Source organism: Pongo pygmaeus, chromosome 7 (assembly GCF_028885625.2).
Source record: "Pongo pygmaeus isolate AG05252 chromosome 7, NHGRI_mPonPyg2-v2.0_pri, whole genome shotgun sequence".
Classification (NCBI taxonomy): Eukaryota; Metazoa; Chordata; class Mammalia; order Primates; family Hominidae; genus Pongo; species Pongo pygmaeus.
Genome location: NC_072380.2, coordinates 66054252 through 66082221, shown reverse-complemented (window position 1 = coordinate 66082221; position 27970 = coordinate 66054252). Strand labels below are relative to the sequence as shown.

Genomic DNA, 27970 nt, shown 5'->3' with positions numbered 1-27970 from the left:
AGGAAACATGACGTTACCTTCACTCCTCACCAAAATGTTTCCTTTTCTTTTTTTTCCCTTCTCTATTATTTTAGTCACTTAGAGTTATTGCATTCAAACATGGACTAGTGATGATAACAGTGATAACAGCCTGTGCTTATAGAAATAGACCTATATCTAATGCTAACTTTGTGATTCTCTGCTGTAAGAACTTTAGAGATATTAACCCTTTTAATCCTGCAAAGAAAACTTCTAAGGACCTTTTGAAGTATTAATGTTTCTATCCCCATTTTAACAGGTATATCCAAACTGAGGCACTATGTTTAGTAAGCTGCCCAGAGTTACCGGTGTGAATTCAGGTAAGCTGTTCCTTAGCCTGGGATTTCAGTTCTAACACTGAACTTTCCCTACATAGCAATTTGGTGAGAAAGAATTAGCTCCATCAATGCCAGCCTCTCTCTCTCTCTCTCTCTAATTAAAGCTAGGTATTTTGCCTTGCCCTATTCCAACGTATAGTCTGAAATGCTCCATAGCTCTGCCCAGAAGAAATGTGGCTCAGCATTTTAACTTTTCCTCCTTATCTTCAAGAGCTTTAGTCATAATGCATGGACTAAAGCTATAATGATTGTGGATGAGCTCGTTTCCTGGGGATGAGTCTGATGGCTCAAGGAGCAACCAAGGAGGCCAAGTACCTTGAGCTGGGCCAGTTAGTCATCCATCCACAGGAAACCATCCAGACCAGGACCCAGAGTGACATATGTACAGAAACAGCCCGTGCAGATATGGGGGTGCTGTCCTTTCTTCTTTCTTCTTGTTTATGAACTGGGCAACTTCTGAGCCACCTCCACTGACTGGGCTAGGTGAGCCACGGAACTATTCAGAGAAAGGATCATGATGTGGAATTCCCAGGTCCTGGACATCTCCAGCCTCAGCCAAGGCCCAGCTCCACAGTGAGAAGGAGCATCCATTTCAGATCAAGAGTCTCCAGGAATGATGGCTAATGCCACCCATGGGGTCAAGTTCTCCAGCCTCAGAACTAGCCCTGCTCACCCACTGAAGGGCCAGCCATGACCTCATGGGCTCTCTCTCCAGAACCGAGGTTAGAGAACTCACTCACAGGAGAGTCAACAATGGGCTCTTTTTAGTGAATAGAATTGTAATAAATCAACACTCAAAGGGAAGACAAGATCTACTCACACCATGTGTTATTGTCTGGGTAATTTGAAATTTGAGGTGTAACTAGTCTAGATTGAAGACCTGTTTTTTTGTAATTTAATGTTTTAGCTTTACCCATAGACCTTCCAAACTGTTTTCCCATAGTTACAAAGATTTGCTTGCAAGTAAGCCTCCTTGTGACTTTAGTGACAAGTTAAGAATGATTTGTAATTAGCATCTTCAGGCCTCCTGAGCATGTATGTGCCTGGGCAAAAGCAGCTGACTTGCCTGAGAGGAGCAAACACTGTTATCTTATTGATGCTGTTAAATTGTTTGGGAAACCCTCTCTCCTTAGATGGGTAGGTGGTATACTTAAAAAGTTTTGCTTAGCTACCTACAAATCATCACAGACTCCAAAGAGTAGGATCTCTATTAATAAATGTGTACCATGTTTCAAATGGTCTGTTTCTGTCTATGGTAATGATCCAGAAGGAGCGCAGGATCTGACTCTGAGATCAGCCTCTCTGAGATCCAAGAGCAGCAGCTGAAAACTCTGAACTGTTGTTGAACTTAACATAGAGAGTAGATGCTAAATAATATTTGCTGAAGATGAAAAGGAGACAGGTGAAGAAGAGAATAAGGAGGGAAAAAAGGAGGACAAGAGAAAGGACAAGAGAGAGAAAAATGATCTTTGTATTTTCTGAACCATAAGCTAAAAGTCGTAAACTCATTCACCAGACTCATTACATTAAATGATGTCTTCTAAGCAACCCAGTTTTCTAAATGTTTGTTACGTATCATAAACCCTCCAGGATTATAAGAAATCCCAAAAGTACCTTTAAATTCAAAGTAGCTAAAAACAAATGTGAAATACACATATTATGATTGACCTGTAATGTAATTACTTAATTAACGCTGTAATAAGATCATCACAGAATGAGGCCTCATAAATATTGGATTGAAATATAATATGATATTATAATTCTAAAATGCTAAAAAAATCTGTAAAATAATTATTTTCATGAAGTTCACTCCGAATTTCTAAAAATCTAAGATTATCCTTATATGGGAAAATAAGTTTTGGGTGGATAGCTATTTAATTTTCACTGGGCAAACTTTTTACACCAATGTAAATGTTTCTTTTAAAAATTCTTATAGAGACAAGAAAAGAACATTAACAAGTTCTGTAAAACCAGAAGAAATTTCTGATGACTACTCTATTTTTACAATTTTTTTAGAGGCATGCTGCTCCAAATATCTGGGTGATTACATACCCACTCATGTATTTCCTCCTCATGTTTATTTTGGAAAGATGGCAGGTTATTTTGAAAGAAAGGAAGAAAAAACAGACTACAGAGGAAACAGAGTTGCCTTGTATCTCATAGGGCAGTGGATTACTAAAATTACCAGACTTCACGGAAAAGAACAGAAAATTCACTGCTTTTATTCATTTTATTAAATTTCAAAGCAGTTACAACAAGGTGATTTATATGTCCATATTACTGAGACAAATAATGATGACAATAATAAACCTTAATTCAAGGAATTTTCCCTTAAGCACAAAACCAGTAATGATAAGGGTGACATTTTTTCCCGAGCTTTAGCTATCAGACAAAACTATCTTCCAATACTTTCCAGATCAACTTAGTTTTATAGCTGATGATAGCACTGATAATTCAGAGATTAGGTAATAATACAAAAATATAGTATAAGTATTACAAATCAAAGTTTAAGGTTTTGTTAAGATTTTTTGCTAGTAACCATTAATTTGAAGCATTCATTCATTCAGTCAACGGAAATGTGCTAGGCACTTACTGTGTGCTGTGAAACTATACCAGGCATGGGAAAGTGACAGGCACGACGTCCCTGGCCCAGGATGTTCACAGTCTGCCTGTGTGGCCTCAGATGTGGCAGTGAAAGTCATGAGAAACAGCAACTGAACACTGATGCTTGTAATAAAGCATCACCTCTCATACAATTCATTGAGCGAGCTTCTAAAAATATGAATTTTTATCTTTCTGAAGAGGAGATAGATTTTGCATTGATTTACGTCTGAAAAACTGTCCTTCCTCTAACAATGAAAAATGTCTACTGTACAACATTATTTTAATTGTGTCTCTGCAGGAAGGAACAAGTCCAGAATGATCAAGACAGTTGTAATCAATGACCTCTTCCAAGATACCTTGAACTTTCTTTTGTTGATGGGACCTTCTAAAAGTGGTCTGGGAGTCAGACCACTTTCTGGCTTACACCCATTTTAAACATCACTTAATCGCATGATGTGACAATTTGTTATCAGATGACCCTGTGCTCATACACAAACACAGCCACTATCAGGCACAGACAGGCCATAATCTGGCAAAACCTTGATGAAACAGAAATAAACACAATGTGTAGTGCATATTAGTAAACGCAGGCATTGTGGCACACACGAACATTACAAACACCCTCGAAAGGAAAATGCTATGAGGCTATGTTTCCTTATATGAACCTTTCCATCTATATAAACAAGGATAGAGAAAAGGGAAAGAAGTGAATCTTTGGAAATAGTGTATCTCCTCTTCAATCTTGGAAACAGCAACTCCCCTCTTAAGAACTAATAGTTTCCGTAATGTGTCATTTTCTCAGGGGGAGGGGACTAAGGTACAGCTAGACTGTCGCCTCCTGCCTGAAAGCTTACTCATTTGAAGGTAAGTGGAAGGTGGGTTAGGATGGAGGGTCTTAAAAGCCTGTTTGCAGCCTAGAACCTGTCTCAGGACAAAGCTTTTCCTGATCCTAGACAAATGAAAAACAAGACACTGGAATGAATTTTTCACAAAGCTAATCTTTAAATTTATCTGTATTTATTTTTGAACACACAATACAAACTTCAAAAGGTGTAAAAGGGAATTCAATGAAGAGTAAGTCTCCCTCTCTCCCAGTCCACTCTTGGGAGCGCATTGGATGGATCCACCCAATCCATTGTTCTGCACCTTGCCTTTTTTAAAGACAATTTATCCTGGAGATCTTTGTTAGTAGATATAGACCTACCTCATTCCATACAGCTAAATGTTCTCACATAGTTTTGTGTTATCACGCCATTTCTTTGATCCATTGTTGCTGATAATAAATTGAGCTTTTGGAAAAAAAAAAATGCTCTTAGTTGGCAAAATTAAAAGTTGGTGAGCCTGTTTCTGCGTATGCACAATACCCACCCCTTAAGCATGTTTTTTTGTTGTTTTTCTTGTTTGTTTATTTATTGGGGGTGTTTTGCTTGTTTTTTGGAGTTTTTGGTTTTTGTGAGACAGGGTCTTGCCTTGTCACCCAGGCTGGAGTGCAGTGGTAGGATCTCGGCTCACTGTCACCTCGACTTCCCAGGCTCGAGCAATCCTTTCATCTCAGCCTCCTGAGTAGCTGGGACCACATGCAAGTGCCACCATGCCCGGCTAATTTTTCTATTAATTTGTAGAGATGGGGTCTTGCTATGTCGCCCTGGCTGGTCTCAAACTCCTGGCCTCAAGCACTCCTACTTTGGCCTCCAAAAGTGCTGAGATTATAGGTATGAGCTATGCCACCAGCCACAGCATGTTATTTTTTAAAATTCCCATTCAGGAAATTTAGAAATCTAAGAACCAATGGGTTCTTATTTGGTTCTTTAGTGACAGAAAATTGGACTTGAATCCCAGAGAACCAGAAAATAATGGTTAGTGTTAAAATAAATTTTATATTATATTAAATGTAACATAATTGCCATCATGTTAATTTTTAACTTTTTTTTTTTTTTTAACAGGCTCTCACTCTGTTGCCCAGGCTGGAGTGCAGTGGTGTGATCATGGCTCACTGCAGCCTCTACCTCCTGGGCTCAAGCAATCCTTTCCCCTCAGCCTCCTGAGTAGTTGCAACTGCAGTGATGAGCCATGGTGCCCTGCTAGTTTTTTTTTTTTGTTTGTTTGTTTAGATACAAGGTCTCGTTATATTGCCGAGGCTGGTCTTGAACTCCTTGGCTCAAGTGATCCTCCTACCTCAGCCTCCCAAAGTGCTGGGATTACAGGTATGAGCTACTTTACCTGGACTAATTTTTAATGTTTAATATGTAAAATAGATATGATTTTTAAGTTTTAATGTATTCCCCCAAAAGTTAAGATTTCTACCAAAGAATAAACTGATTCTCTTAGAATTTGACTGTGTGTTATCCAAGGCAGTTCCATGGCTGTCTCCATAAGCCATGTCACAGGCTATAAGAAGAGTTGGTTATTAACAGCACATGGGAAAGCCAACATTCATCAGATGCACCAAAATTAACAGGCACTACAAACTCCAGTAAGTACATTTTAGGATTTATTTTAGAATAAAAGCTAAAATAAACCTTAAAACAATAAACAGGAAGGCTGAAATTAGTTTTGAAACGTGAAAACAAAACTCAAGAAGCTGATTGAAAGCAGTTAAAAAGCAGCTAGGCGTGGTGGCTCACCACTCTAAACTCAGCACTTTGGGAGGCTTAGGTGGGGGGATCGTTTGAGTCCAGGAGACATGGCAAGATCTCAACTCTACAATATCCAAGACAGGCCAGAGCATGGTGGCCGGGCATGGTGGCACACGCCTGTAGTTCAAGGTACTCAGGAGGCTGAGGCAGGAGGATCACTTGAGCCTGGGAGGTCAAGGCTGCAGTGAGCCATGATCGTGCCACTGAACTCCAGCCTCAGCCACAGAGTGAGACCTTGTCTCAAAAAAATAAAGAAAAGCATTGAAGAAAAGCAGTTGAAAAGCATTTTAGTTAGGTGTTAGGTCAGGTTAAAACATGAGAAATTTTAATATTGTTTTTTAAACATTTTAGTTGTTTTGCAGCTTTTTTGGTGTAAGCAGTATTCTGTATATCTGAAACTCTGTATTTATATAATCTGCTCCAGAGAGCAGCCTAAATTTGAGCCAATTGTCAAAAAGATAACTATTTGATAAAATTTAATTTGCTTCAGATACTTGTTCTTCTAAAAACTGAAACTGAAGACTGTTCTAAAGATTTCCTTCACCCTCCGATCCCTCGAGTACATCTGCTCCCTGATCCCTCAAGTTAACATCTGTCTTCCTATAATTGGAGGATGACATTTCTCCACCTGGCTCTGAAACTGGTACTTGAAGAGTCACCAGAAACTCCACAGCTAACCCGCACCGTGAGCTTTCATCCATCCCCAACCGCTCAGCACTCTCTAAATGCTGACTCCTTGACCCAAGACTCAGGCCTTTCTTGGATATTGTAACCCTGGGCACTTTTCCTGTTGGATGTCTACGCTCTAAGAGCTCCCTGCTGCTAGTTTCCTTGGTTTCTTCTACTGCTCTTCAAGGCCATCAGCCTCAAAGTTCTTCCTCCACAGTGTTCTCTAATCCAAGCTCACACTCTTCCTCCCTGTAGGTGAGTCGGTCCATGCCATAGTGTACCTCCCATCTCTGTGCAAATGATCACCGCCTCTGGCATATTTCCGTAAGAACTTTCCACAAGCCCCAGTCCATATTTCTAACCACCTGATGTTTGCTTGGTGACCTCAGACCCGTCATTTACATCGCATACCACTTCCTGCTCCCTCCAGCCACTGGTCCAGTCACAGGGCTCTCCACCAGCACCTAGGCCCTGCCAGCTCCACAGCTCTTTCATGGAAGAAGTCAGGCGCTGCGCTGCAGCCACAGGGAGGAGTCAGGAGAGGTCAAACTGCCACTGGCTGAGCAAAAGAACATCTTTGCTCTTAATCAGGAAAAATCTCATTAAAATGTGGAGTGGCCCCTGAGGAGCAGGGGGAAAGAAACTGCGTTTTTGTGGTAGTTCTTCAAAAGCAAATCAGGGCCGTGTGCGTGGCTCATGCCTGTAATCCCAGCACTTTGGGATGCGGAGGCGGGCAGATCATAAGGTCAGGAGTTCGAGACAAGCCTGGCCAATATGGTGAAACGCCGTCTCTACTAAAAACACGAAAATTAGCCGGGCATGGTGGCATGCGCCTGTAATCCCAGCTACTCGGGACTGAGGCAGAAGAATTACTTGAACCCAGGAGGCAGAGGTTGCAGTGAGCCGAGATCGCACCACTTCACTCCAGCCTGGGCGACAGAGAAAGACTCCGTCTCGAAAAAGAAAAGCAAATCGGTTAAAAGGCTGAATCATACAAGTACTGGATATAAACAAACTCATCAGTCATTTCCATCTGTAACTTCTATCAAGGAGGGTTATAGCTGGTCAAAGAGTTATTTTAGGAAGTTGTGCCAAAAGCAAGAAGGACATCCCTGATTTCTCAAAGATTCCATGGGAACTTGATGACCTGTGCTCAATAATGTTTTTTTCTGTATCCTTTCACCTGAGAAAAGCATACTGCATAGTAGGAGAGGAAAAGAGAAAAAGGGGGAAAGATTCAAGATAGCTACTAATAAATTACTAATAGTTACCATTTATTGATAGCCTAAGATGAAACCAGTGTAATAAGCATTTCACGTGCCTTGCTTTAAAATCCCATGAGAGAGATTTATCATCCCCATCATACAAATGAAGAAGGAGGTTCAGAAAGGTTAGGTCATTTCTCTAGGGGACACACAGCTAAGAGCTAGGATTCAAACCAAGGTCTACCCAGTGCCAAATCCAGTGCTTTTTTTGCCTTATTCTCCTCCATCCAAAAGGAAGATTCTAGAAAAAGTGCCATCTATCCTTACAAAGAATTCTAGGCCTTTAAAACTATAATTAGCTGACGCTTCAGAAGTCATTAATTATGTTAGTAATATATGTAGAAAAAAATTCGGAGTGTTTTTTTAATTTGTTCCAATCATGTGATGTATTTAATTCTTTAAAACAACAATGGATGATGGCTGGGCATGGTGGCTCAAGCCTGTAATACCAGCACTTTGGAAGGCCAAGGCGGGAGGATCACTTGAGGTCAGGAGTTTGAGACCAGCCTGGCTAACATGGTGAAACCCCGTCTCTACTAAAAATACAAAAAATTAGCTGGGCATGGTGGCAGGCACCTGTAATCCCAGCTACTCAGGAGACTGAGGCAGGAGAATTGCTTCAACCCAGGAGGCGGAGGTTGCAGTGAGCCAAGATCGTGCCACTACATTCCAGCCTAGGCAACAGAGAGACAGTCCCTCTTAAAAACAAAACAAAACAAAACAAAAAAAACAACCAAAAAAACCCAGCAATGGATATAAAGACACATTGTTAAAAAACTTGCCATTTCGGAACAAAGCATGATTGTACTCCTTAATTGTGAGTTTAGTGTACGTTGTGTAGCCATCCTCCTACGTCCCCTGACCCCCCTTGCTAAACTGCCAAACTCTCCTTTCTCTAGGGTGCTCAGAGGTAAAGTGTGCTCCATAGGTAAAGCATATGCTCAACTGCCATTGTAATAAAGATTAACAAGCAACTAGTACTTGCTAAGCTAAGCCCTTCATGTGCAATGCCTAACCTCACCCTCACAGGATCCCTGAGACATAGACATTACGGGATTCCTTTTACAGATGATGAAGCTGAATGTTGGAGAGGATGAAGCATTAGCCAAGCAAACAGCCAGTCAGTGAGTTCCTAGTCGTACTGTGAAACTTCGGAATCTCTGTTCTTAACCTCCAGCCTGTAATCACCCTTCTCTTCCTGTTCATCCTTCTCGTGACTTAGCATCCCTCCTCTGTAAAATACCTCTGTGTCAAGTACCTGACACAGATGAGAGACCAGCGCTCCGGGTAACAGAGTCTAAACACCACCTTTGACTCCAGAGTCTTTGGGGGGAGATGAAATTGTTCATTGCTCCCCAGCGAAAGGCAACTGAATTTATTAACTCTATTAAGTACAATTTATAAGTGAGATTGTCTATTCACTTGTTGTCTATCACATTCCAAATATGTTGGGTTTTTTTGTTGTTGTTTTATTTTTTTTCACACTAAACATGTTTCCTGCATGATTTGTCTCACCAGTCATCATCCACAGGACTCAGGGAAGCTATAGGAATATGCAGGCGCAAGCGGGAGACCCAGCTTCATCTCCAACATTGTGGAAAGGGGCTGTACTGTACATCATGGACCAAACATCTATGCTCCCCAACACCACTTCCACAGAGCCTGGGGAGAGTGACCTCCCAGGCTATCCATGTTGAAATTTTATTTATTCTTGAAAGCTTTTGCAAGGCTTGTGTTCTAAACTTCACATTTATTACTCAGCGTGTCTCCCTTTTATTACTAGAGATTTCCCAAAGTGGATAAATGCAGTCAGCAGTCTAAATTCCTGGAGACTGGTCGGCTCTGACTGGAAGGAAGTGACATAAAATGGTGAGACCAGGCTTCATAATCAGACAGTCCCAGGTTTGCCTCTTGACTCTGCCACTTGCATTTTATGCTGTGTGAACTTAAGTTACTTACTTAACCTTTCTGAGTTGGCTTCCTCAGTATCCATGTTACCAATCCCATTTTTTGTCTCTTGATGTTTGCACTGAATATTTTATGGGCATTGATTGCCAAATTTGGTGGCTGCCTCCCTAGTCTCCATCAGGCTGCTGGAGTTCAGTAGCGCGATCTTGGCTCACTGCAACCTCCACCTCCCGGGTTCGAGCGATTCTCCTGCCTCAGCCTCCCGTGTAGCTGGGATTACAGGTGCATGCCATCATGCCTGGCTAATTTTTGTATTTTTAGTAGAGACAGCATTTCACCATGTTGGCCAAGCTGGTCTCAAACTCTTGACCTCAAGTGATCTGACTGCCTTGGCCTCCCAAAGTGCTGGGATTATAGGCACGTGCCACCACGCCTCACCCTAAAGTATATTTTGAATCTGTGTCCTCTCTTCTTCAGAACTACTACCATAGGTCATACCATCATCATTCTTTTCCTGGACACCAAAATGTTCTCAAAATTAGTCTGCCCCATTGCTTTCTTCTCCCCTTCAATCTCTTCTCCATCCATCAGCCAGAGTGATCTTTTTAAAAAGAAAAGGGATTGTGTCATTCCCTCATCAAAATCATGCAATGGCTCCTAACTCAATAATTTCAAACTCTTCTTCACACCCGTTAGGATTGCTATTACAGAAAACAAAAATCAGAAAAAATCATAAGTGCTGGCAAGGGTGTGATGCAACTGGAACTCCTGTACATTGCTGGTGAGAGTGTAAAACGTGCAGCTGCTATGGAAAACAGCGTGGCGACTCTAAAAAAATAAAATGTAGAATTACCATATGATCCAGTAATTCCATTTCTGAGTATATACCCAAAAGAATTGAAAGCAGCAACTCAAACAGGTATTTGTACACTGGTGTTTGTAACAGCATTGTTCATAATAACCGAAAGATGGGAATAATCCAAAAGTCCATCAATAGGTGAATGGATAAACAAAACATGGCATATGCATATAATGGGGTATCATTCAACTTTAAAAAGGAGTGAAATTCTGATGCATTCTACAACATGGATGAATGCTGAGGACATAGTGCTGAGCGAAATCAGCCAGTCAAAAAAGACAGATACTTTACAATCCTACCTACATGGGGTGCCTCGAGTATTCAAATTCATAGAGACAGAAAGTAGAATTGTGGTTGCCACGGGCTGCGAGGAGAGGGAAATGGGAGTTGGTGTTTAACGGGTACAGAGAGTCAGCTTGGGAAGATGAAAGAGTTCTAGAGATGGAGGGTGGTGATGCTTGCACACAATGTGAATGTACTTAATGCCACTGAACAGTACACTTAAAAATAGTTCAGATGGCAAATTTTGTCTTATGTGTATTTACCACAGTAAAAATAATATCCAAAACTTTTACCATGATCTAAGAGGCCATAGGTGATCTAGTCCTTGCCTATCTCTCGACCTGCCCTCTCATTCATTCCCACCCTGGCTGCACTCTCCGGGCTCTGGACGTTTGTCCCTTCTGTTCACTGTCAGACTCCCTCCTACCTTGGAATATCGGCCATTCTCTCCGCTCCACCCCAGTGGGCTGCTTCTCCTCCACCGGCCTCAATAAGCAGCTCCACAGAGAAGCCTTCCCTCACAGTTCAATCTTAAGCCCGCTATTTTTCCTGTCATATTTTACTTCTTCCTAACGTGTCACAGCAGAGTTCATATTCACACTTAGTAGCTTAATGACAGCTGCCTCGTTCTTTAAGTAAAAGCCTTGATCTCTCGTCACTCATGAGGCTTCCACCCATGACTGAGATAACGTTCCCTTGGAAATAATAACTCAGGATGGTTGTGTACCTTTAATGAGAATTTTTGAGTACTCTTTACTTGTTTACCCATCCTAAAAAGGAGACTTCAAACTGTTTACCCAGACTCTTAATTTAGTAGTTTCCATGGTGGGGGGAGGGGAAACTCTTCAACTTTCAGATTAAAAAATAAATACATTTCAAAAGGCTTCCTTCATCCCTGCCTTCCATCGTGGGAGTGGTTCTGCAAGGGGGAATTCCTCTGAAATAAAATTGGGAATGGCTCCAAGAGAGTTCATGTTTCCAATGTTAAGTCTTCTGACTTCTGAGGACATGGCCCGCCCACTCTTTAATCATATCTGAGGAAATTCCCCTTGCCTGGGTAAAAGATCATAATATCTTAAGAAGGTTCATGAGCTCATGAAAGGCAACCGCATTCAGAAAGCCGAGACACTCCCAGAAACCTCGTTTAAGCTACTTTTCCTTTTCATTAACCCTTTGAATTTTCCAGATCAAGACCATACCAAATTTTAAATTATTTTCAACATAGCTTTTATTTGCTACACTGCAAAGCAGAGAACAGCACATGAGCTATTTCTCCAAAACTCTTCTTGTTGCATTGTCTTCATGAATATTAAAGAGCTCAGACAGATAAGCTTTAAATATTTTGTGAGCCCCATCTTCTCTTAAATGAATTTGGCACTCCATATGTTAATTTTCAACGTGATGTTTACCTAATGTCCACTTTGAAGTTGTATGAGAGAGAAAGTAGTACAGTAGCAGCAGATCTCAGATGATGAGAAACAAAAAAACTTTCTTTACTTTTCTTTTCTTTCTTTTTTCTTTTTTTTTTTTTTTTGAGACAGAGTCTCGCTCTGTCACCCAGGCTGGAGTGCAGTGGCTCGATTTTGGCTCACCTCAGTCTCCTGGGTTCAAGCAATTCTCCTGCCTCAGCCTCCCCCAGTAGTTGGGATTATGGGCATGCACCACCACACCCGGCTAATTTTTGTATTTTTTTTACTAGAGACAAGATTTTGCCATGTTGGCCATGCTGGTCTAGAACTCTTGACCTCAAATGACCCACCTCGACCTCCCAAAGTGCTGGGATTATAGGTGTGAGCAACCACGCCCAGCCCAAAAAAGCTTTCTTAATCACCGAAATGCTTAAAATTTGCAAAGAATGCCAAAGATGTCGGTACTAAACGTGTGTCTGTTCACATGACATCATTCACAGCCCTCTACCTACCCTGCTACTTCAAGGCAGGCATGTAATAAAATGAAGGAAATGGCATAAAGTATAATTCACTGTATGTGGAAAACCATTCCCCACAACTGCTGTAAACACTGCAGCTTGTACAGATGCCATGTGTATTATTTATTTTCTGGGCTCAAAAAACAAAAGACTAAAACTTCAGGTGAAAATGAGGGATAGAGAGGGAAAATGATCTCATATGCACCCCATTCTAACTGGTGTAAAGAAAGTGTAAGTCTGGAAATAAAGAAAGCATTTTATAGATGACAGTTGTTTGTAAATGTAGAAAGCAAGAGATTTCCATTTACAGACCCTGAGCGCATTCCAGTACAGTGTCAAGTTTTGTGTGGCGATAAGGCCAGTGCAGGAAGCCACGCGAGGCCAGGAAGGAAGTGCTATCAGCCTTGGAGCAGGCAGGGTCGTGCAGGGAGCTGGGCAGGCTCAGGGCCTCAGCTGTGTAACCACTGCCCTATTTTTAAAAGATAAACAGCACGAATAGCACAGAATCCACATGGGGGCTGCTTCGGATTCATCCAAACCACACAAGGAGCTCTCTCTTCACTTTGGCCAGGCTTTGCAAGTCTCCCCAAAATGAATAGGGGGCGGAGATTGCTTGTGATGATTTGATTATGGCTTTCGACCCAGTATCCACAGCTGGCTTTCAGGGCCTCTCCTTCTCCTAGCAGATTTCCAAGTGTCTTGTTTCTCTCAGCCACCCTCCACCCACTCTCACCACCACTAGCTGGAAAGAAATCCTAATATGAGTTAACGGTAAGAAGAGAAAGTTTTCACCTTATTAAGAAACCAACAGACATCTCTAAAATGTAGTCAGCCAACAGAACTCACTAGGCTGAAGACCTGGACAATGCTTTTTAGTCAGTGTTCATGTCCAGATCGACAAGCAGTTATTGGGTGCCCACTGTGCTGGATTAGTTGGCTGCCCTGGGCCTCATGGAGCACACAGTGTCGAGTGTTAAGATGTTTACTCTTTTTTTAAGACACTAACACTGGGCGTGAACTGTGGTCAGGGCAGTGATAATGGTAGAGAGTAGGCACCACAGGAAGACCAACAAGGGGGTCCTAACCCAAGCTCAGGATGGGAGTGGGGACCAAGAAAAACTCAAGTGTGAGTGGGCACTGCCTGAAAGAGGTGAGAAGAAAAGAGAAGGAGGGAAAGTACGTTCCCAGCCACACCAGCAGCATCTTCCCAGGGACAGAGGCCAGAGACAGCATGCGGCCGCTAACGGATCACACAGTCCACGCGGCAAGAATGGGTCACCAGGCACTTTCCCGTTGCTTTGAGGAGTGAACAGCTCCATGGGACTGGGAAAATGAGGAGGAATGAGGCTATAGGTTCAGAGGTCCAGGCGGATCCTGGAAGCCTGTGGTTTGACCTCTTGAGGCCATTCTGCCTACTGGAGTGAGCGGGTACATCCATCAGGAGGCAGCCACAGAGGCTGCAGGAAGGAAACCAAACCACAGGAGAATTCAGCAACAGTGCAGTTTTAGGCAAAAAAGATTGATAAATCTGACCACATAATTTTAATTTTGTTCATCAAAAGATATAATTGAGTGAAAAACTCCTGATGAATGAATAAGAAAATAAGGGAAGATAATGCAAAAATGGACAAAAAAAACTTCAATAGGAACTTCACAAAAGAGGAAATTCAAATAGCCAAGGAACTACATGAAAAGGTACCCATATCATTAGCCATATAAACTAAAACCAACAAAAGGACACAGTTATTGTTTGTTTGTTTGTTTGAGACAGGATCTCACTCTGTCACCCAGGCTGGGATGCAGTGGCACAATTATAGCTTGCTGCATCCTTGAACTCCTGGGTTCAAGCAATCCACCATACTTGGCTATTTTTTTTATTTTAATAGAAACAAAAATCTCACTAATTTTTCCAGGCAGGTCTCAAACTCCTGGCCTCAAGCAATCTTTATGTCTTGGCCTGACAAGGTGCTAGAATTACATGTGTGAGCCACCACGCCCAGCCCTTATTTTTATTTATTTATTTATTTTTTTTAAGATAGGGTCTCTGTCGCCCAGGCTGGAGTGCAGTGGTGCGATCTCAGCTCACTACAACCTCCGCCTCCCAGGCTCAAGCGATCCTCCTGCCTCGGCCTTCTGAAAAGCTGGGACCACAGGCACTCGCAACCATGCCTAGCTAATTTTTTGTATTTTTGGAAGAGACAGGTTTCACTGTGTTGGCCAGGCTGGTCTCAAACTCCTGAGCTCAAGTGATCCACCCACCTCGGCCTCCCAAAGTGCTGGGATTACAGGCATGAACCACCACGCCCAGCCCCAGCCCTTTTTTTTAAGATCTTTTATTTCTTTTTTAACAGTTTTAGGTTTGCAGCAAAATTCCAAAGGAATTACAGAGATTTCCTATATACTCTGCTCCCACAGATGCATAGCCTCCCCCATTATCAACATCTCCCACAGAGTGGTACATCTGTTACAATTTATGAACACTGACACATCATAATCACTCAAAGTCCATAGTTACATTAGGGTTCACTCTTGGTGTTAGACCTTCTATGGATCTGAACAAGTGTATAATGACATGTATCATAGAGTATTTTCTTTGCTCTAAAACTCTTTTGTGCTCCACCTGTTCCTCTTCCACTCCACCAGCCCCTTACGACCACTGATCGTTCTATTACCCCTATAGTTACGGCTTTTCCACAGTGTCATATAGTTGGAATTATACAGTATATAGCCTTTTCACATTGGCTTATTTTACTCAGTAATATGCATTTAGGGTTCCTTCATGTCTTTTCATAACTTGATAGTTCATTTCGTGTTAGCACTGAATAATATTCCATTCTCAACATGTTTATTTATTTATTTATTTATTCTTGCTTCCAAGACACCTTGCTTCCAAGTTTTGGTGATTATGAACAAAGCTGCTATAAGAAACCATGTGCAGGTTTTTGTGTGGACATAAGTTTTCAACTCCTTTGGGTAAACACCAAAGAGTACAGCTGCTGGTTTATACGGTAAAGATATGTTTAGTTTGGTAAGAAACCACTAAACTATCTTCCAAAGTGGCCTTACCATTTTGCTTTCCCACCGGCAATGAATGAGAGTTTCTGCTGCTCCACATTCTCACCAGCATCTGCGGTTGTCAGTGTTCCAGATTTTGGCCATTTAATAGATATGTAGTAATATCTCATTATTGTTTTAATTTGCATTTTTCCGATGATGTATAATGTGGAGCATCATATGCATATTTGCCAGCTATGTATCTTCTTTGCTGAGGTATTGCTAAGGTCTTTGACCCGTTTATTGGGTTGTTCTTTTCTTGTTGAGTTCCTTGAATATTTTGAGTAACAGTTCTTTATAAGATGTGTATTTTGTAAATATTTTCAAGTCTGTAGCTTGTCTTTTCATTCGCTTGACACTGTCTTTGGCATAGTAAAGGTTTTTAATTTTAATGAAGTCTAGCTTAACAATTAGTTCTTTCAGGATCCTGCTTTTGGTGTTATATCTAAAAAGTCATCCCCATACCACAGTCACCTTGGTTTCTTCCATCTTCCAGGAGTTTAATAGTTTTGGTCTTTACATTTAGGTCTATGATCTATTTGGAGTTAATTTTTGTGAAGGGTGTAAGATCTGTGTCTAGATGTGTGTGTGTGTGTGCGTGCGTGCACATGCAGGTGCATGTCCACACAGTTCCAGTACTTTCTGTTGAAAAGACTAACTTTGCTCCATTGTAAAAGATTAGTTGACTACGTTTATGTGTGTCTATTTCTGGGTTCCCTATTCTCTTCCATTGATCTATTTGTCTATTATTTTGCCAAAACCACACTGTCTTGATTACTGTAGCTTTATATAAAGTCTTGAAGTCAGATAGTGTCAGTCCTCCAAATTTATTCTTATCCTTCAATATTGTGTTGGCCACACTGGGTCTTTTGTCTCTCCATATAAACTCTAGAATGTGTTAGAAGATATTCAAAAAACTTACTGGAATTTTGATTGGGATTGCATTGAATCTATAGATTAAGTTGGGAAGAACTGGCATCTTTACAATATTGAGCCTTCTTATCCATGAACATGAAATAGCTCCCTATTTATTTAGTTATTTGATTTTGTTCATTAGAATTTTGTAATTTTCTTCATGTAGCTCCTGTACATATTTTGTTAGATCTATGCCAAAGTATTTTTCATTTTTTGGTGCTAATGTAAATGGTATTGTGTTTTTATAAATTCCACTTGTTCATTGCTGGTGTATGGAAAAACTGTTGACTTTTCTGTATTAACCTTGTATCCTACAATCTTGCTATAATTGCTTATTAGTTCAGGAGTATTTTTGTTGAATTTTTTGAATTTTTTTATACAGACAGTCATGTCATCTGTGAACAAAGACAGTTTTATTTGTTCCTTCCCAATCTGTATAACCTTTAGTTCCTTTTCTTTTTTTATTGCATAAGCTAGGACTTCCAGTTTGATACCAAAAAGGAGTGATGAGAGAGGAGGGATATCCTTCCCCGGTTCTTGATTTTAGCAAGAATGCTTCAACTTTTTCACGATTAATTATGATGTAAGCCATAGGTGTTTTTTTGTAGGTATTCTTTATCAGGTTTAGGAAGGTCCCCCTTTATTCCTAGTTTACTGAGAGTTCTTGTCATGAATGGGTATTAGATTTTATCAAATGCCTTTTTCTGCATGTATTAATATGATTATGTGATTTTTCAGACTGTTTATGTGATAGATTACATTAATTGATTTTATAATGTTGAACCAGCCTTGCATACCCAGGATAAATCCCATTTGATTGTGGTGTATAATTTTTTCATACAATGTTAGATTTTATTTTCTAATATTTTCTTGAGGATTTTTGCGTCTATGTTCATGAGAGGTATTGGTTTGTGATTTTCTTTTCTCATAGTCTTCGTCTAGTTTTGGTATTAAGGTAATGCTGGCCTCATAAAATGAGTTAGTATCTCTTCTCCTTCTATCCTCTGAAAGAGATTGTGGAGAAATGGTATCATTTTCTTTTAAAATGTTTGGCAGAATTCGCCAATGAACACATCTGATCCTGGTGCTTTGTGTTTTGAAAGGTTAATTATTGATTCAATTTCTTTAATATATATAGGCCTATTCAAGTTGTTTATTTCTTACGTGAATTTTGGCAAATTGTGTCTTTCATGGAATTGGTCCATTTCATCTAGGTTACCAAATGTGGGGATAGAGTTGTTCATAGTATTCCTTGATTATCTTTTTAATGTTTATATGATCTATGTTGATGTCCCCCTTTTGTTTCTTATATTGATCATTTGTGTTCTCTCTCTCTCTCTCTCTTCCTGTCTATCTCCCTCTTTCTCTCCCTCCCTCCTTCTTTTTAGTTAGCCTGGCTAGGTTCTTATCAATTGTATTGAACTTTTTAAAGAACCAGATTTTTTCTCTATCGATTTTATCTATTGACTTCCTGTTTTCAATTCCATTGGTTTTTTTGTCTAATTCTTATTATTTATTTTCTTCTGCTTACTTTACATTGAATTAGCTCTTCTTTTTCTGGTGATCTAAAATGAAAACTTAGATTATTGATTTTAGATCTTCTTTCATTTCTAATATTTGCATTCAATGCTATACATTTTCCTCTAAGCGTTACTTTTGCTGCATCCCCAAAATTTTGATAACTTGTGTTTTCATTTCCACTTAATTCAAAATATTTTAAAATTTCTCTTGAGATATCTTCTTTGACTCATGTGTTATTTGAAAGTGTGTTATTTAATCTGCATGTTTTTTGGGATTTTCCAGTTATCTTTCTGTTATTGATTTTTAGTTTAATTCCATTACAGTCTAAGGGCAGATATTGTATAATTTCTATTCTTTTAAATTTGTTAAGGTGTGTTTTATAGCCCAGAATGTGGTCTACCTTGGTAAATATTCCATGTAAGCTTGAGAAAAATGTATATCCTGATACTGCTGAATAAAGTCGTTTATAGATGTTCATCATATCCAGTTGATTAATGTGTTGTTGAGTTCAACTATATCCTTACTGATTTTCTGCCTCTGGATCTGTCCATTTACAATAGAGGAGTGTTGAAGTCTCCAACTATGATAGTGGATTCACCTGTTTCTCCTTGTAGTTCTGTCCATTCTTGCCTCCCATAGTTTGATGCTCTGTAGTTGCATATATACAGGTTAAGGATTGTTACGTCTTTGTGGAGAACTGACCCCTTTATTATTATATAGTGCCCTTCCTTAGCCCTAATACCTTTTCTTGCTTTGAAATCTGCTCTGTCTGAAATTAATATAGTTACTCCCACTTTCTTTTAATTAAGTGAACATGATATATTACTCTCTATGCCTTTATTTTTAATCTATATGTGTCTATATTTAAAGTGACTTTTTTGCAGACAACATACAGTTGGGTCTTGTGTTTTCATTCACTCTAAGAATTTCTGTCTTTTAAATAGTGGATTAAGACCATTAATATTCATAGCGGTCATTGATATAGTTGAATTAATATCTACCAAATTTGTTGCTATTTCCTATTTGCTGCCCTGATTCTTTGTTCCTATTTTTGTCTTTCACTCTTTTTCTGCCTTTGGTGGTCGTAATAGAGCATTTCAATGATTTCATTTTCTCACTTTTCTTTACCTGCTAATTATACTTGTTTTTTTCTTTTTTTTACTTTTTTAATGGTTACTCTAGAGTTTGCAACATACATTTATAACTAATCCAAGTCTATTTGCAAGTAACACTGTACCACTTCAAGTAGTGTGAGTATCTTGGAATGATAAAATAATCTTAATTTCTCCTTCCTATCCCTTGTGTCATTGCTGTCATTCATTTCACTTATATATGAGAATACATAGGCACACATAATTGAATATATTGTTGCTATTACTATTATTTTGAATAAACCGTTATCTGTTACATCAATTAAGAATAAGAAAAATAAAACATTTTATTTTTACTTATTCATTCTTTGATACTCTTCCTTTCTCTGTGCTAATTTGAGTTTCTGACCTATATCATTTCCCTTCTCTCTAAAGAATATTTTTTAACATTTCTGGGGAGGCAGGTCTTCTGGCAACAAATTCCCTCAAATTTTGTTTGTATGAGAAAATCTTTATTTCTCTGTCACTTTTGAAAATACTTTCTCAGGGTACAGAATTCTAGGTTGGTGGTTTTTTCCTCTCGACATTTTATTTATTTGTTATTTTTGAGACAGGGTCTCTCTCTGTTACCCAGACTCATGTCACCCATAGCTCACTGCAGCCTTGAACTCCTGGGCTCAAGCAATCCTCCCACCTTAGCCTCCTGAACAGCTGGGACTACAGGTGCACACCACCACACCTGGCTAATTTTTAAAATGTTTAGTATAGGCAAGGTCTCCCTATGTTGCCCAGTCTGGTCTCAAACTTCTAGGCTCAAGTGATGCTTCCACCTCAGCCTCCCAAAGTGCTGGGATTACAGGCATGAGCCACTGGACCTGATCTCAACCCTAAATATTTCACTCCACTTTCCTCTTGCTTGCATGACTTCTGAGAATAAGTCAGATGTAGTTCTTATTTTGGTCCTCTACAGGTAAAGTATTTTTCCCTTCTGGCTTCTTTAAGGATGTTTTTCCATATCTTTGATTTTCTGTAGTTGGAAAATGATATGCTGAGGTGTAGTTTTGTTGGCATTTATCCTGCCTTGGTATTTTCTGAGCTTCCTGGATCTGTAGTTTGGTGTCTGATATTAACTTGGGGAAAATTCTCAGTCATTATTATTTCAAATATTTATTTCCTTTCTTTCTTTCTTCTCCTTCTGGTATTCCCGTTATGTGTATGTTATACCTTTTGTAGTTGTCTCATAGTCCTGGGATATTGTTTTGGTTTTTTGGACTTTGTTTTCTTTGCTTTTCACATTTTGGGGTTTCTATTGACATATCTTCAAGCTCAGAGAGCCTTTCCTCAGCCATGTCCAATCTACTAATAAGCCCATCAAAGACATCCTTCATTTCTGTTACAGCATTTTTGATCTCTGGCATTTCTTTTTGGTTGTTAGGATTTCCATTTCTCTGCTTCCACCGTCCATCTGTTCTTGTATGCTCTCTTCTTCACCCATGAGAGTCTTTAGCATATTAATCACAGTTGTTTTAAACTCCTGGTCTAATAATTCCAGCATCCCTTCCATGTCTGAGTCTGGTTCTGATACCTGCTCTGTTTCTTCAAATTGTGTTGGACTTTTTTGCCCTCTGGTATGTCTTATAATTGTTTCTTGGTAGCTGGACATGATGTACCACATTAAAAAAAATAGCTGTAAATGACTTTTAGTGCTGTGGTGGCAAGGGGTGCAGGGAGAAAGCATTCTGAATTCCTGCAATTAGGTCTCAGTCTTTTAGTGAGCCTGTGACTCTGGATGGTGACCTTCACAAGTACTCCTCAGTTCTTCCTCCCCTTAGGTGGGACAGGATGGTTACAGTCGGCTACAGGTGGGTGTTTACCCCTGTTCTCCATATGGAAAGCTGAAGCTGACTGGAATTAGGTATTTCCTTCCCCCAGGTCTTTTTAAATTAAATTAAATTTTTTTTGATGGAATGTTGCTCTGTTACTCAGGCTGGAGCACAGTGGCATGATCTCAGTCTACTGCAACCTCCATCAAACGATTCTCCTGCCTCAGCCTCCCAAGTAGCTGGGATTACAAGACTGAGTCTCCACGCCTGGCTAATTTTTATATTTTTAGTAGAGAAGAGGCTTCACCATGTTGGCCAGGCTGGTCTCAAACTCCTGACCTCAACTGATCCCCCTGCCTTGGCCTCCCAAAGTGCTAGGATTACAGGCATGGGCCAACCTGCCCAGCCAGTCCTTCCCCAGGTCTTTAGGCTCTGATAATATCCCAGCAAGACAGGCTCTGGCTAACTTGTTTCTCCTAAGGACAGACCTTATTAACAGAATACGCTGCTGTATTTCAAAGGGATTCATTTTCCCCTCCCCTGTCAGAAGAATGAGGGGATTTTCCTCCAATATTTAGTGTGGGAACCTGGATAAGCTCCGGAGGTAAATCTCCTAATATTGTGGAAGCACCCCTAACAGTGGATCCCTCTGGAGTTTTAACTCTCAGCCTTGCCCACTCTGAGGCTCCACCAATTTGTCATTTACAGTTCAGGTTTTCCTTCCCTGGCATTAATTTGTGCAGAGGTTTCGGCTTATGGGTCTCTGCTCCAGTAAGTCATGGCTCCCTGGATTCACTTGTTTGTCTCTCCAGTCTTGCAGGCAGCACTTTACTCTGTGTCCTTCCCTGCTTGTAGACCCAAAAAGAGTTGCTGATTTTTGTGTCTGTTCAGGTTTTTACTTGTTGTTAGGACAGAGAGATGACTTCCAAGCTCCTCACATCTTACAGAAGTGACAACAAGAAGTCCAAGTTCATAAATCTTTAAATCTGACCTTGACCTCCTTGAAAAGGTAGAAAGTCTACCACAATTACCTTTGCTTGAAAGAGCACTTCACTCCACTCTTACCCTCTCCCCACTTACTATGCATTATTGTTTCATTTCATTTACATTTGTAATATTATGTTTTTTTTAATTTGTCACCACCCACTTTAATATAAACTCAATGCTGGCAGGGATTTTGTCTGTTCTGTTTATTGCTTCTTCCCCCAAGATCTAAATAACATAGTTGGTGATCAACTAATGTTGATTTATTTGACAGAGATGTAAGTTGGTATAATCTCTTTGGGAAAAAGCTTTGGATTAACCTATAAAGTAGTAAATATGCATACAGGGTGACCCCTCTATGACACTCTTGCACATGCAGCTTAGAGAAGCTCCTGTACACTGTGTACAGAGCCATGTACAAGAGTGTTCATCACGGTTTTGTTTATAACAGTGAAAAGCTGGAAATAAGCCAACTACCATCAGCACTAGAGCAGATGGACAAATTGTGGTGTGTATGTACAATACAATAGCATATAGTAATGAAAATGAACAGCCATGGCTATTCCCAACATTGATGAATCCTATTAACACAGAGTGAGGGCCAGGCACCATGGCTCACATCTGTAATTCCAACACTTTGGGATGCTGAGGTGGGAGGATCAGGAGAATCGCTAAGGCCAGGAGTTTAAGACCAGTCTGGGCAACATAGCAAGACCCTGTCTACAAACAAATAAAAAATTAGCTAGCGGTGCATCTGTACTCCTAGCTACTCAGGAGGATCACTTGAGCCCAGGAGTTAGAGGCTGCAGCGAGCTATGATCACATCACTGCACTCCAACCTGGGTGAAACCCCATCTCTATGAAAAAATACAAAAATTAGCTGGGCGTGTTTGCAGATGCCTGTAATCCCAGCTATTCAGGAGGCTAAGGCAGGAGAATCACTTGAAACAGGAAGGCAGAGGTTGCAGTGGGCCGAGATTGCACCACTGCACTCCAGCCTGGGCTAAAGAGCGAAACTTCATCAAAAAAAAAAAAAAAAAGTGAGCAAAAAAATCAAAGACATAAAGGAATACGTGAAAAATAATTTTATTAATTAGGCCGGGCGCGGTGGCTCACAACTGTAATCCCAGAACTTTGGGAGGCTGAGGCGTGTGGATCACCTGAGGTCAGGAGTTCAAGGCCAGCCTGACCAACATGGTGAAACTCCGTCTCTACTAAAAAATACAAAATTAGCCAGGTGTGGTGGCACATTTCTATAATCCCAGCCACTTGGGAGGCTGAGGCAGGAGAATCTCTCGAACCCGGGAGGCAGAGGTTGCAGTGAGCCAAGATGGCGCCTTTGCACTCCAGCCTGGGGAACAAGAGCGAAACTCCAACCCCCCCCCAAAAAAGGGCCGGGTGCGGTGGCTCACGCCTGTAATCCCAGCACTTTGGGAGGCCGAGGCTGGCGGATCACTAGGTCAGGAGATCAAGACAATCCTGGCTAATACGGTGAAACCGCCGTCTCTACTAAAAATACAAAAAATTAGCCAAATGTGGTAGCGGGCGCCTGTAGTCCCAGCTACTCGGGAGGCTAAGGCAGGAGAATGGTGTGAACCCGGGAGGCGGAGCTTGCAGTGAGCCGAGATTGCGCCACTGCACTCCAGCCTGGGTGACAGAGCGAGACTCCATCTCAAAAAAAGAAAAGAAAGAAACTATTTAAATTTCAAAAAGGTAAAACTAAACTGTAATGTTTAGAGATATCACCATAGGTAGAAAAAAAAACACAAGTATTTAAAAACAGAAACAAAAACATGGACATTATGATCCCACAATCCATCTCCTGAGTTTACAGGACCCACGATCCCCTCCGGAAAGCACCTACCTGGACAAGCCCCTCGGGAAAGCACCTACGTGGATACTGTCTGCATTTTCGGTCTCAGCACAAGCAGGTCTGTCTCATGGACCAGGGGAGCTGGAGAAGAAGGCAGCCACGATGGGAACCACGGAGCCCTGGAGTTAGAGGCTGCAGCGAGCTATGATCACATCACTGCACTGCAACCTGGGTGAAACTCCGTCTCTATGAAAAAATACAAAAATTAGCTGGGCTACTCCAGGCCAGGCTGGTACCAGGGAACAAGCATTCCTGGTAATTTGCAGAGTGAAGAGGATACAAACAGAAAACACCTCCCTCTTCCAGAGACTCAGAGGAGCAGCAGAGAAGTGGAGGCACGTGGAATAGAAGCTCTTGGCACCAGGCAGAGACCCATGCAGGCAGAGACCCACGCAGGCCGATACACTACTTCACCGGCACCGAGCCCAGCTCAGCCTCAACCCAGACAGGCAGCGTAGCCAAAGGACAGTGGAGCCAAACTGACTGCAGAAACTCAGTCTGCTCCTCAGCCTGCAAGTGAAACAGCACTCCTGGGGAACCTAGAGAAGACAGGGAGGTGGCCCTTTCATGTGGCAGATGGGAGACTAGGATGCTATTGATTTACTGGCAAACGTAAGGGACATTCGGGTTTGAGATACAATATCTCCTCTCAACAATTTTGCAAGGCATTAATTCCACTTTATGGATAAGGAAACTGAGGCCTAGAAAGTTTAAGACACTGGCTCAAAGTCATGTACCTAGTAAAAACAGAATCAATAGTGGAGCCAACATTCAAACTCTGTCCAACTTCCAAGCCCAGTGTTCTCAGCAACCCACTTTCCATGGGCCCCTTTTATCTGTAATACACAAATGTTTCAGGCACAAGTGTGATATACGTTTGTCAGAACACTGATTTTTACAAAATTCTTTATCACAAATGAGAATACATAACTAAAATATTTGATTTTGGATGGCTTTGCAGGCCGGGCGCGGTGGCTGAAGCCTGTAATCCCAGCACTTTGGGAGGCTGAGGCGGGTGGATCACCTGAGGTCGGGAGTTCAAGACCAGCCTGACCAACATGGAGAAACCCTGTCTCTACTAAAAATACAAAATTAGCCGGGCGTGCTGGCACATACCTGTAAGCCCAGCTACTCGGGAGGCTGAAGCAGAAGAATTGCTTGAACCCGGGAGGCGGAGGTTGCAGTGAGCAGAGATGGCGCCGTCGCACTCTAGTCTGGGCAACAAAAGCGAAACTCCATTTCAAATATTAATAATACTCTCTCCCTCTCCCTCTCCCTCTCCTCCCTCTCCCTTCGGTCTCCTTCTCCTTCTTTCTTCGGTCTCCCTCTCCTTTCTTCGGTCTCCCTCTCCTTTCTTCGGTCTCCCTCTGCCGGTCTCCCTCTGTTGCCGAGGCTGGACTTTACTGCCGTGATCTCAGCTCCCTGCAACCTCCCTGCCTCGGGCTCCTGTGATTCTCCTGCCTCGGCCTGCCGAGTGCCTGGGATTGCAGGCGCCCGCCGCCACGCCTGACTGGTTTTTGTATTTTTGGTGGAGATGGGGTTTCGCCGTGTTGACCAGGCTGGTCTCCAGCTCCTGGCCTCGAGTGATCTGCCCGCCTCAGCCTCCCGAGGTGCTGGGATTGCAGACGGAGTCTCGTTCACTCAGTGCTCAATGTTGCCCAGGCTGGAGTACAGCGGTGATCTCGGCTCGCTACAACCTCCACCTCCCAGCCGCCTGCCTTGGCCTCCCAAAATGCTAAGATTACAGCCTCTGCCCCGCCGCCACCCCGTCTAGGAAGTGAGGAGCGTCTCTGCGTGGCCGCCCATCGTCTGGGATGTGAAGAACGCCTCTGCCCCGCCGCCATCCCATGTAGGAAGTGAGGAGCGCCTCTGACCGGCCACCCCGTCTGGGAAGTGAGGAGCGCCTCTGCCCGGCCGCCCTGTCTGGGAGGTGAGGAGCGCCTCTGCCGGCAGCCCGGTCTTGGAGGTGAGGAGCTCCTCTGCCTGGCCGCCCCGTCTGGGAGGTGAGGAGCGTCTCTGCCCGGCGGCCCCGTCTGGGAGGTGAGGAGCGTCTCTGCCCGGCGGCCCCGTCTGGGAGGTGAGGAGCGCCTCTGCCCGGCCGCCACCCCGTCTGGGAGGAAGTGAGGAGCGCCTCTGTCCCGCCGCCACCCCGTCTGGGAGGAAGTGAGGAGCGCCTCTGTCCCGCCGCCCCGTCTGGTAGATGTACCCAGCAGCTCCAAAGAGACAGCGACCATTGAGAGCGGGCCATGATGACGACAGCGGTTTTGTTGAAAAGAAAAGAGGGAAATGTGGGGAAAAGAAAGAGAGATCAGATTGTTATTGTGTCTATGTAGAAAGAAGTAGGCATAGGAGACTCCATTTAGTTCTGTACTAGGAGAAATTCTTCTGCCTTGGGATGCTGTTGATCTATGGCCTTGCCCCCAGCCCCCGGCTCTCTGAAACATGTGCTTGTCAACTCAGGGTTAAATGGATTAAGGGCGGTGCAAGACGTGCTTTGTTAAACAGATGCTTGAAGGCAGCATGCTCTTTAAGAGTCATCACCACTCCCTAATCTCAAGTACCCAGGGACACAAACACTGCGGAAGGCCGCAGAGACCTCTGCCTAGGAAAACCAGAGACATTTGTTCATGTGTTTATCTGCTGACCTTCTCTCCACTATTATCCTATGACCCTGCCATATCCCCCTCTCCGAGAAACACCCAAGAATGATCAATAAATACTCAAAAATATATATATTAATAATAATAACTAATAAATAAAACATAAATGCTAAAATAAATAAATAAATAAATAATAATAATAAAATATTTGATTTTGGAGGAAGTTGATGTATCTACTAAACAGGGAGAGACAGACAGAGACAGAGAGAAAGAGAGAAAGAGACAGACAGAGAGAGAGAGCGAGAGAAAGAAATGCGTTCTAAATTCCAATCAGGAAGCAGAACGAAGCATCAAAGGAGAAAGTAGAGGCCAGGCACTGTGGCTCACACCTGTAATCCCAGCACTTTGGGAGGCTGAGGGGTCGGATCATTTGAGGTCAGTCAGGAGTTCCAGATCAGCCTGACCAACATGGTGAAACCCTGTCTGTACTGAAAATACAAAAAAATTAGCCGGGTATGGTGGCAGGCGCCTGTAATCCCAGCTATTCAGGAGGCTGAAGCAGGAGAATCGCTTGAATCCAAGAGGTGGAAGTTGCAGTGAACTGAAAAATCGTGCCACTGCATTCTAGCCTGGGCGACAGAGCAAGACTCTGTCTCAAAAACAAACAAACAAACAAACAAAGGAGAAAGCAAGAGAAGAGTGTCTTGGTGCTCATCAGCACATGCCCTCCTGTTCCCACAGGGTACCATTATTGGACACAGGTCTCTAAGCCCTGTTTAATGCACCACACTGTAGATTAGAAAAGCAAGAGATTTTCCAGAAATTGTGTTTTGAAAAAACCCTTACCCACTGTGATTTACAACTTGAAGACCTTTTTCTCTATACGCTTCCAAGGTTTTACTGCCTGTGTTTTTAAAGCATAATTCCGGCAATATTTCCATTCAGGACACTTTAGCTCAGAAAATCAAAGTGGATCTCAGGTTTCAAAGACCCAAGCGAAAAAGGTCACTATTGAACACACCACTATTTATTGCTGAACCTACAACATTTAAGCTGTCAAATTAGGCTTTGATTTTAATATTCCTCAGAGAGGAAAGTACATGTTTTCAGTAGTGCTCTTTCTTTCATTCTGTTTCTTTCTTTCATTATGTTTCACCCAAACACCTTAATCACAGTCTAAAAGCACACATTTTTAAAGCAAAGATAGTAAAATATAAGGAGCCAGTAGTGTGTCTTCACTTCCCAGCCTAAATTGCTAATCACATATTTGCAAGTTTAGTTTGGTTTTGTAGCATGTTCCTAGTGATTTGTGCAGCATTTGTATTACAGTTTTCAGTAAAAAATTGAAGACATGTCAAAGTTTTGTATTATTTTTTTTAAAACATCCCTGAAGAAAGCGTGTCCACAAAGTGTGGAAGAGCCTAAACACAGAATGAGATGTCAGATCAGAAACTGCACCATTCACTATAGAAAATAGTTATTCCCCAATTAGCTTTCCAATTTAAATATCACCCATTTACTCCCCTACTCAAGCTGTATTGAAGGATAATTTACATACAATAAAATTCCCCTCTCTTAAGTGTACAGTTGGATGAATTTGGGC

The 27970-nt window shown here is 41.7% G+C and overlaps 1 non-coding gene across 1 annotated transcript; it reads right to left on the bottom strand.

Moving 5' to 3' along the window:
* Nucleotides 1-9018: 9018 nt before the first annotated feature.
* Nucleotides 9019-9227, bottom strand: LOC129043285 (small nucleolar RNA SNORA73 family). The gene has a single exon (XR_008504378.1). It is a non-coding gene; the product is annotated as a small nucleolar RNA SNORA73 family (small nucleolar RNA).
* Between the last annotated feature and the right edge of the window lie 18743 nt (nt 9228-27970).